We start from the raw sequence: 11493 nt of genomic DNA on the forward strand, positions 1-11493 counted from the left end.
GAAATAAGGTGAACCCCTTTCTGACTGCCCAATTGGAACTCATTTCCCTAGCAAAATTGTCTAATATTTAATTTGTATATTTTAAATATAATGTATGTATTATTTCTCAGAATAAAATATAAGTTCCTTGAAAACAGGTATTTGTTTCATTTTTTGTCTTTATCTTCAGTACCTTGCACAATGATTGACACATTAAATATGTTGGAAGCAAATTTCTCTCTCTCCAATATTGCCTTTTTTTAAACATCATCTCTCAGTGACCTGGAGGTCAAATGCCACTGAGTAAATTCAGGTATAGATAAGCCCTCAGAGAAAGGAAGTTAAAGAACCAAGTAACCAAGGAGAGATAGGAAACTGATTCCACAGGCACTGCCTCCCTCAGTGGCCCAGGCAAATTAAGAAACTACAATTGGTTCCTGAGATGTGATGTGTGAGAGTTAGTGGGTGAAAAAAAAACTTATAAGTGGAGTCCTGGAGGTCTTTGAGGTCTTTGGCATGAGCATGGAGAGTAGAATGGACCATTGTCAGAGTTTAGCTAGAGGCCCATAACTGGGAAGTATGGATTAGAAAGTTAAATATCCCTCTCCCCTACTTTTCTCTCTCTTTATTACTACTACTACTACTACTACTACTACTACTACTACTACTACTACTACTACTACTACTACTTTGATTTAATAAAGTATATTAAGTTACAAACAGCCTCATAATTTTAGATATTACAAATTATTATTGCTTGATTCTTTCATTTAAATAATATTATTTTGGATTTTAGCATCTTGAATTTTTTTTGAGCAATCATTATCTAGTTTAGAAACATAGGATTTTAGAGTTGGAAAGAATGTTAAGTATCACCGTGTCCAATCCCTTCATTTTCCTGTTGAAGAAACTGAGGGCAAGAGAAGAAACTAGTAGCTAATCATCTCTCTAATAATGGTAGAACCCAAGCTACAACCCAGCTTCCCACCTTCTTGGTCTTGTGTTTTTAGGGATAACAGGAACTATAGATTTAGAGCTAACATGATAAGCTGATCCCTGGTCATGAAGAGGCTGAAATGCCACATGAATTTGTATCTGATCTCAGAGCCACTGGAGTTGATTGAGTAGGGCAATAAGAGTTCTATTCTGAGGTTCTTTCCATTTCCATTGCTCTAGTCATTGCATATATTGTTTTCATAGCTCTGCTTACGTCACTTTGCATCAAACCAGACCAATCTTTGTATATCTCCCTGGGTTCATCATAATCAGAGTTTCTCAGAGCACAATAATATTCCATCAGATTCACACAAGACAATATATTAAGCCATTCTCCAATTCATGGACATCAACTTTGTTTTGAACTCTGCACAATGACAAAATTTCTGCTACAAATATTGTTGCAAATATGAGACCATTCTTTCTATCATTGACCTCCTTCAAACTCATGTTTAGCATTTTAGAGCTGACATCATGATCATGTTGTTGAAAGACTTTAGAAACAGAAACAATAACCTCCAATGAACACAGGCGCGCACACACACACACACACATCTCCACTTTTGATGGGCACTTTAATTAGGTCTTAGGTCCATTAAACATGTTTACAAATGCATCACTGCATAGCCATATGTCTCTATGAGTGACCAGAGGATGTTTGAATCATGAGAGGGGAAAATACAGGAACTCTGATGAAAGGCAGAGCTGTGAAAGACAGGAGGCCAGACACCAAAGGATAGAAGGTGATAACAAGAGGAAGAACCTTAAAGGTCAAATCAAATTGTAAGTTGAAATAATGATACGTTTGTTATTGAACCTGTGTAAATGGGCAGGGAAAATAAAAAGCATTAGTTTTTTTTAAATTTCTGAAGACCCATTCTCTGGACCTGTCACTCAGAAAAGGATGTGAATATTAAAAAAAATGATGCCAGGCATATTTGTCTCTATTTGTATTGATCTCCCCTGAAGTGTTATTTCCATCTACTCCCTCGACTCACCCATACTGAGAAGAGAATGAAGAAACAGATTCTCTGCCCTTCACCCTAGTAATTCCTTTTCTTCAGTCCCCCTCTACATATTAAAATAGGAACTCTATTGCCAGCAGACTCTTCTTCATGTAGAAAGCACCTTGTTTTTGTTAAGGGAGATAAAGCTGCTTTTCAAAAAAGCAGCAGGCTCTTTGACACTGGTTGAGGCAAGGAGGCATTCATCACTAGCACTGGCTTCTATTTCTATCCATTCTTCTCCTCTGTTTTTCTCTAACCTCCCTCTCTGTGCTAAAGACATGTGGGATGATGGAATTAGAAAAAGGTGACAGGGAGGGAGAACCATTAGGTCTTATAGTGTGCCTCCAGCTCTATGAAGGAGCTAACTATAAATCCCTCTATTTCTTCATGAAAAGAAATCTTGATCTAGAGAAAACAATTGCCCAAGGTCACACAAGCAAGTAAATAGCAAAGCTAAGAATCCCTACTAAGAATCTGGCTCAAGGTCTAGAGTCCTTTCCATTATAATATAGTGCTGGTCCCTACATCCTTGGGAATGAAAGGTTCCTAAGCCCAAAATAAAAACTTGAAAGGAAATGATATAAATCCAAAGATAACCTTCAAATAATTTGTAATCAATTCCTTCTTTTTCTTTCAGATATTCATTGTATAGTTAGCAATATAATATACAATAATATACATACATACCCATATAAATATCTGTCCCCATACCCACATTCATACATACGTGCTATACATACATACATATACATAATTAAAAATTTTTAAAAGTGCAGAATTTACTTTGTATCAGCACTATACTAATTAGTACTATAATTACAAAGAAAAAGAAATCATCCCTGCCCTTGAGAAGCTTATATTCTAATGAAAGAGACAATATAATATATACATTTAAGATATATATGGAATAGATGAAAGGTAATCTGAGAGGGGAAAGCACTAGCACCTATAGTGGCTAGAGAAAGTTTCCTGCAGAAGGTGTCAGTTGGGTTCAGTCTCAAAGGAAACCAGATATGCTACAAGGTAGAGATTAGGAGGGAGGCTATTACAGACAGAAGAGTCAGCTAGGAAAAAGCCATAGAGATAAGAAATTATGTCTGCACCAGGAGAATACCAAGAGGAATAAACCATAAAAAGAAAATGGAAAGTTAGGAAGTGACTGAGTTGGGGAGCCACAGAAGTAGGATGGGGGCAGGGAGACACCAAATGATAAAAAGAGAAGCAAAGGAAGAAAATTATGATGAAAAATTAGCAGCCTGGTAAAAACTGTGCCCAAAAATACTGAAAAAATAACTCCTTAAAAAATAGAATTGGCCAAGAGAAAAATGAAGAACAAAATTCACTGAAGAAAATTATTTCTTTAAAGTTAGAATTTTGCAGGTAGAAGCTAATGACTCCCATGAGCATCAAGAAACAATAAAACAAATTCAAAAGAGAAAAATGGAAGAAAATGTGAAATATTTCATCAGAAAAAACAATAGACCTTTGTAATCCATGTTTTTACTTGAAGGTTTTTACTCAGTTTTGTTGGGTAGGTTATTGTTTTTTTTTTTTTTTTTGTCTTCCAAAACACCATACTGAAAGCCCTTCCCTCCTTTAATGTGGAAGCTTCTAAGTCAGCTGTGATCCTGACTGTGGTTCCACAGTATGTGAATTTCTTTCTGGCTACCTGAAGTTTTTTTCTTTGTCCTTGGAGCTCTGGATTTGACTATAATAATCCTGGAGGTTTTCATTTGGGGGATCTCCAAGTAGTGATCAGTAGATTCCTTTGATATCTATTTTACCTTTTGATTCTAGAATATCAGGGCAGCTTTCTTTGATAATTTCTTGAAATGTGATATCTAGGCTCTCTCTTTGATCATGGCTTTTAGGTAGTCCAATAATTCTTAAATAATCTCTCCTCACTCTACATTATAGGTCTGTTGTACTAGAGGGGAAATTGAAAAACTGGGACACTGATGCACTGTTGGTGGGGATATAGACTAGTCCAACCTTTCTAGAGAACAATTTGGAACTATGCCAATGGGCTATACAAATATACATACCTTTTTGACCCAAGAATAACACTAGTAGGTCTGTATTCTAAAGAGTTCAAAGAAAAGGTAACAAGATCTTTTTGTATAAAAATATTTATAACAGCTTTTTTTTGTGGTGGCAATGAGTTAGAAATCAAAGGGATGCTCATTAATTGGGGAGGAACTGGACAAGTTGTTGTATATGATTGTGATGGAATGCTACTGTAGTATAATAAATGACAAGCAAGATGGTTTCAAAGAAACCTAAGAGGTCATGCAAAGTGAAATGGAAAGTGAAATGAGCAGAAACAGAATATTGTACATTGTAATAGCAATATAGAAAGGATGATTAACTGGGAAAGATTTAACTACTCTGATCAAGACAATGATCCAATACAATTCCAAGTAAACATGATGAAAAATGTTATCCATCTTCAGAGGGAGAATTGATGATCTCTGAATGCTAAATGAAGCAGACTTTTGAAATTTGTTATTTTTTAATTTAATTTATGTTTTCCTTTGCAATATGGCTAGTATGTTAATATATTTTGCATAAATTCATGTCTGATTAATTTAAAATTATTTGCCTTCTCAAGGTGAAGGAGGGGTAAAGCAGGAGAGAGAGAGAATTTGGAACTCAAATTAAAAACATGATTGTTAAAATATTTTTACATATAATTGAGAACTATTTAAATGAAATAAAAAAATAATTTTATAAACAAAGGGTAAAAAAGATATATAAAGTAAGAGAAATGGAGGTATCAAGTAAAAGTCTGTTTTTTCCAAGAGGGGAGAAACATGGGGATGTTTATAGACAGTAGGAAAGGAGTCACTAGATTTAGAGAAATTGAAAATGAATAATAGAGCAGAGATGATGGGAGGAGCAATCTGTTGGAGATGCGATGGAAAAGAATGACTTGAGCAGGTAGAAAGTTTAGCCTTGATAAGGAGTTAAAGCCAATGAGTCAGGGTTGAAGGAGAAGAGAGTGGCAGAAAGCATTTGAGTGATAAGAGATGAGGAAGAAGGAAGAAGGAGCTTCACAGAAAATGGCCTCAATTTTTTCTATGAAATATGAGATGAGGTTACCAGCTGAGAGAGTGGACTGAGAGGAAATCATGGGAAATTTGAGGAATGTAAGACGACAATGAGGATGAAGAGAAGTTCACTTTTTAATAGAACAAGGTTCCCAGAGGCCATGGCAGAAATGATTAGTAGAAGTGTGACCTGAGGAGGTAGAGGGCTGGAGTGAGCTAGAGAAGGTTCATGGTCCCCTGGGGGAGATGGAACCAGGAGAAGTTTGGATCCATTGAGAATTACAGAACTCAAATTAGTATTTTTAAAAGATTCTATTTTTAAAATATAAAAGATTAGTTGGTGTTGGCAATCAGGGCTGATTGAGCTATCAATCATCCTTTTTGCAATAGGAGCTCTCTAAGAATGCTCATCCAATGATTGGGGATATTGACTCTAAACAAGCAACCTAGTGTAAATATCAATAATATAGAAATAGGTCTTGATCAATGACACATGCAAAACCCAGAGGAATTGCATGCCGACTGAGGGGGGGCAGAGTTGGGGAGAGGGGAGGGAAAGAACATGAATCTTGTAACCATATAAAAATATTCTTAATTAATTAATTAAATATTTCCAAATTTAAAAAAAACATGCATCTAACTCATCCCTCCCTCCTTTCCTATGATTAGAGCTTCCTAAGCAATGCATCCACTCCCTTCTGGGAAATTTGATATTCTTTTTAAACCTAGAGCATTTTCTTTTCTCAAGGATCAAGAGAAAAGTGATTCCTTTGCTCACTTTAACTCTTCCCTTGTCTTTTAAGGTATGGTTTTTGTTTTGTTTTTTTATTTTTCTAAACTAGGAATATTTGGGTCTCTGGGTCTCAGATTGTTTTGCCACTTATAAAAGTCAAATAACAGTATTCCTTTTGCCTGAATACCTCCAGTTTCCAGCTTCCGTCCTGCTCTATTGAACCAAGTAATTCATTTCTGAAAGATGGAATTGTCTCCCTCTAGGTTAGGAGGGGACCCTTTTTCCTTTCTTTGACTTGAACTCCAAATGTGAATAATAAATAAACTAAATAATCAAATAGCTCATTTTTATTTGCCAATATTTTTTCTAAATCACATTTAAAGGCTGCCTTAAGGCAAAAAGTAAACAGTGAGAATAGAAAACAGAAGGACAAAATCTTCTAAATACTGACCACTTTCTGTTACCTTCCAGGCTAAAGTAGAAGCAGGAATGAGAGAGGGAATAATTCAAACTCTAAACAGGAAACATTGCCTGTAGATGGATGGAGGGCTATTTTGGCTTTGGGGTTTTGATGCCTTTGTTTGCTTGTAATTGTGTTTAGCCTAGTGCCTGACACAAGGTAAGCACTGTAGCAATGTTAGTTATCATCACCATCATCATCACCATCATCATCGTCGTCATCATCATCATCATCATCATCATCATCATCATCATCATCATTTCTATCCATTGCTACAGTACCTCTTCTCACAGCCACTTGTGATAACTTCCTTGCTTTCTCTGACTTTCTGTGGTCACCTGCTTCTCATGTTAAAAAGTCACTGGGTCTGCCATCTTGCTAAGTACAGGGTGGAGGTAGAGGGGAAGAAAGACAAAAATATCTCCTGTCCTCATAGAGCACATTTTTAAAAGTGGGATACAACATGCAAATAACTATGTACAGTCTATTTCAGTCATGTCCAGTTCCCCCTAACCCTATTTAGGGTTTTCTTGGCAAAGATACTGAAATGGTTTGCCATTCCTTCTCCAGCTCATTTTACAGATGAGGAAACTGAGACAAGCAAGGATAAGTAAATTGCCACGGGTCACACAGCTAGTAAGTGAAGTCAGATTTGAATGCAGAGTGATGAGCCTTCCTGACTCCAGGCCGAGTACTCTATCCACAAAGTATATACAGAGTGAATGTAACCTAAGAGGGAAGGCTCTAGCATGGAAGGAAACTGGGAAAAAATATCTGTCTCTGTCTCTTATTTTTACCCAAACACTTTGGCCTCATGTATAGCATAGGGATGGATTTCAAAGCTTGGATACTGGGTAAATCCAACCCAATCTAGTCAGGTGGGTATCTGCCTGCATCAAGGCTCTTGAACTATTGTCTCTTTAGAGTAAGGCCTGAAAGAAGTTCTAAAAATTCTTTTATTGAGTTTCAAACTCCTCAAAGTAACATTCAAACAATCCCAATAGAGAAGCTACTAACTAGCTTGCTCAGTTAGACTTTTTTTTAAAGCTTGGTTCCAAGGCAGAAGAGTGGTAAGGGCTAGGCAATGGGGGTGAAGTGACTTGCCCAGGGTCACATAGCTAGGAAATGTCTGAGGTCAGATTTGAACTCAGGACCTTCCTTCTGTAGGTCTGACTCTCAATCCCTTGAACACCCATCTGCCCCATTGCTCATTAAGACTTAAAGCTACAGAGCCTATGTAAACCATCAAAACTAATTTTCATGTGCAAAGCTTCTATACCAGAGAACCCCTGGATTATTGTTGCTGGAAATATGGTTCTGGGAAGAGAACATGTTAGGCTGGATAGGAAACACAATAGAGAGAATCAAGGGTTAACAATTCTCTAAAATATCAGTTTGAAACATCAATTAGAGACCTACTGAAGTCAACATTTTTTTTTCAGGAATAGGCCAATAACTATATTCCATCGCTCAACTGACTCTTGGTTCTCTTTTTAGAATGTTGATGTCCTATTAGGCTCTGAGTCAACCTTTACTGGCCTCAACTTATCACAATTTTGGAAATTAATGGGTTGATGACTACAGACTAATAGACAGCACCATAAAAGGATGATAGAGCCCTAAAGTAGAGTCATTTCACTCATTTTACAAATGAAAAAACTAATGCACATGGAGATTAAGTGACTTGTCTAGGGTCAAATAGCTTTTGAATATCAAATACAGGATTTAAATTCATATCTTTCTTCCTGATTCTAAGCCCAGTTCTCTTTTTTTTATTGGCCATTTTATAGAAGGAAAAACCCAACCAAACCTCTTTACCTGATCAAGGTGATGTTTTATTTTCAGAAGGGGAGCTAGAAAAGTAAGGTGTGAAATGGATTAATCATGAACAATGTTTGTTTCTTACTCCAGAACTTGTCAAGATGAGTAGAGATTGGCAAGACAAATGTTAATAAAAGCCATTTTGTGTATTTGGCTCAGATTCCCAAGGGGGGCTCTTAAAGTAAATATATTTTCACTGAAACATACAACTTCCCTTGAGGGTTTGCATTCCATTGTGAGGGGATAATACACACATACACACATATGTATATACGTATATATACATATAGTTATGATATGCTTTTCATGAATATCCCTAGATGTTTTGAATAATAGGATTTAAGAAAAAAAATATCCAAGACATTTTGAATCATTCTCTAGGACACCAGGTGGGAGGTAGATGACTGATGTAAAGATAAAATATATCAATAAAATGTACTTTTAAAATAATAATAGAATGCTATATCAAATAGTTTCTAGATTATTGTATCATATAAATCCTGCTTTCCCACTGTATGTTTAGTCCTGGATTTTAGGTAATGGATTCAGTTTCATAAGGCTCTGGGGCTATAAACCATCAGTTCTCTCAACTTAGACTCAGGAAACCCAAGTTCAAAACTTTTCTCAGACATTTACTAGCTATTTGATCCAGAATTGGTCATTTAGCTTCCATTGACATGTTTTTTCATCTGTAAAATGTAGGTAATAATAGCAGCTACCTCCCAAAGGCTGTGAAGGCTCATCGAGATGACTTTGCTAACCTTAAAGCAACATATAAATTATAATATTGTTGTTTCCCTTTTCACACAATCCCCAGATGATTCTTCCTCCTTCTTTTCCAGTTTGCAAAAACTACAAATTGCCTTCCTCATCCTAGCCATGAGGCTAACTTTGCTTTGTTCTTATGTTCTTGAACTTTTGCTAAGAAGAAGCTTTTCTTGTCCACCTCTCTCCAATTTCATGTGACACTAGGTTGGAGTTGTTCTTCTTCCTTTTCTGGAGATTTTAATGGTCTCAGCTTTAACCTCTCTATCTCTCTCTTGTTCCATCTTTTCCTCAGTAGAGCTGAAATTATAGACTCTTGCTAGATCCTATCAACCATGGTCATCCATCCCAGGTTCATAAGCTTGTTCTATTCACCTCCTGGCTCTCAGGTGGACAGAATCATAACATTTGAAGAGACCTAGGAGGCCATCCAGGTCAGGCACAATTGTACAAGGATACCCTCTTCATCACTTCAACAAGTGGACATCCAGTATTTGCTTGGACTCTTTTCAGGGAGAGGGAGCACATTACCTCTCCAGGCATGACTCTGTGTTTGGAGGTTTTTCTTAACCTAACTTTACCTATGTGTATCTTCCATCCATTCTCCATATCCTACAGTCTATGATTATGCAGAAAAAGCTGATCCCTTTTCAATGTAACAGTTCTTCAAATAGTTTTAGGTCATTATTTTGTTTCCCCAAGCCTTCTTCTCTTCAGGCCAAACATCTCCAAACTTCTTTAATCAAAATTCATTTAGCAAGATCATAAGGCCCTGAACCAGTCTGGTAACCCTTTTCTGGGTGCTCTCATCTTAACACAATCAATAGAATTTCATGCTCAAAACTCAACATTATATTCCAGTTTTTGCTTTATCAGGTTAGGGTACACGAGGATTATGAGCCTAAGAGTCCTAGAAAGGATACATCCCTTTAGAGTTAGTATAGTATAGTAGACTAAGAAAATGCTGGGGGCAGCTAGATGGCTCGATGAATAGAGAACCAGGCCTGAAGGTGGGAGACCTTAGGTTCAATCTGGCCTTAGACACGTCATAGTTCTGTGATCCTGAGCAAGTCACTTAATCCCTATTATTTGACCCTTACCACTCTTCTACCTTGGATCCAATACTAAGTATTGATTCTAAGACTAAAGGTGAGTTGTTTTGTTTTGTTTTGTTTTTTGTTTTTAAAGAAAAATGGGATTAGAAACAAGAAGTCTTAGGTTCAATTCTGAAACACTTCCTACGTGTAGGATGTTGGAAGAGTCAATTCCCTGATTTGCTTAAGTTTCCTTGTATATTAAATATAACATCCCCTCTTGCCCCAAATCACTGATCTTATGATTTTTAATGCAATGTAAGATGACATTAACCTTTCTGGCTAATATATTAGCTGTTTGGGAGGTTTCAGTAGGACATCCCTCCACCCCAGTTCAAACCAAAGCTTAAAACTATATTTGTCCCAATTAAATTTCATCTTATTGGATTGGGCCCAGCATTCCAAGCTGCCAAAATCTCTGGGAATCGAATTCTAGCCTTTTCCTACCTTTCCAGGGATCTTATACTTCACTCCCCTCCTGGATACTATAGTCTTCAATAATACTGGCCTCACACAAAACACTCTTATCTCCCATAATTTTGTACTGGCCAACCTCCATAGCCGAAATAATCTCCTGCCTCATCTCAGTGTCCTAATTTCCCTGGCTCCCTCCATGTCACAGCTCAAATCCCATCTTTTCTTGAAGGTCTTACTCAGCTGTTATCATCTTCTTCTGAGATTATCTCCCATTTATACTAGATATATCTTATATGTGCATTTTTTATACATTGAGTCTCTCATTTCCTTGAGCACTTGGCTTAGCATGGTGCCTGGCACAAAGAAGCCAGCCAATAAGGATTTATTAAGTGCCTACTATGTTCCAGGCACTGTACTAACCCCTGAGGATTCAGAGAAAGGCAAAAGACAAAGAGCAAATATTGACAAATATTTGTAACTGACTCATTCTAGCATTTGATGTATTAGCTAGATTTCTTAGCTTTACGTAACGATTATATCTCATTGGCATGCCCTCTCTGTAATCTTCCAAGCAAATCAATAATAAAAAATGATAATGCATGCACATTATTAAGCCCACAGGTTTTTAGGAACCTAGGTAGTGCAATGGATGGAGTGCTGGGCTAGAAATCGGGAAAACTCATGTTCATGAATTCAAATCTTGCCTCAGATACTGGCTGTGTGATCTTGAGCAAGTCACGTAGTCCTGGGTGAATTAAATATTTATGGGACCTGAATCCCAGGAATACATTAAGTGGGACACCATAGAATCATATGTTTTAATTTGCCAGCACAGCAGGCAGATTCCTAACTGAGGGAAGTAAAAGCATATGATGTGTGAGGACTGGAATGAAATCCTGACCAATGAGAACATGTTAGAAGGGTTTAGACTAAGCTTAAAAAGCTAGCACATGAAGTGGAGTGGGTCTCTGCCATTTCTTTTTTGTGGAAGAATCTCTCTCACCGGGGAGCAGTCCTGATATTTATCTCCATAAGCCATCTCTGGCAAGTGGAGCAGCAGTGGGCCAGTGGGTATCATGCCACCTAGGAATCTGGGAACTAAAGACTTATAACATGGCCAGGGATTTGGGGGAGTGGGGCTGGTAACCTTTTCTTTCTTCCTTTTTTTTTT

The sequence above is a fragment of the Gracilinanus agilis genome, chromosome 3, assembly GCF_016433145.1.
Source record: "Gracilinanus agilis isolate LMUSP501 chromosome 3, AgileGrace, whole genome shotgun sequence".
NCBI lineage: Eukaryota > Metazoa > Chordata > Mammalia > Didelphimorphia > Didelphidae > Gracilinanus > Gracilinanus agilis.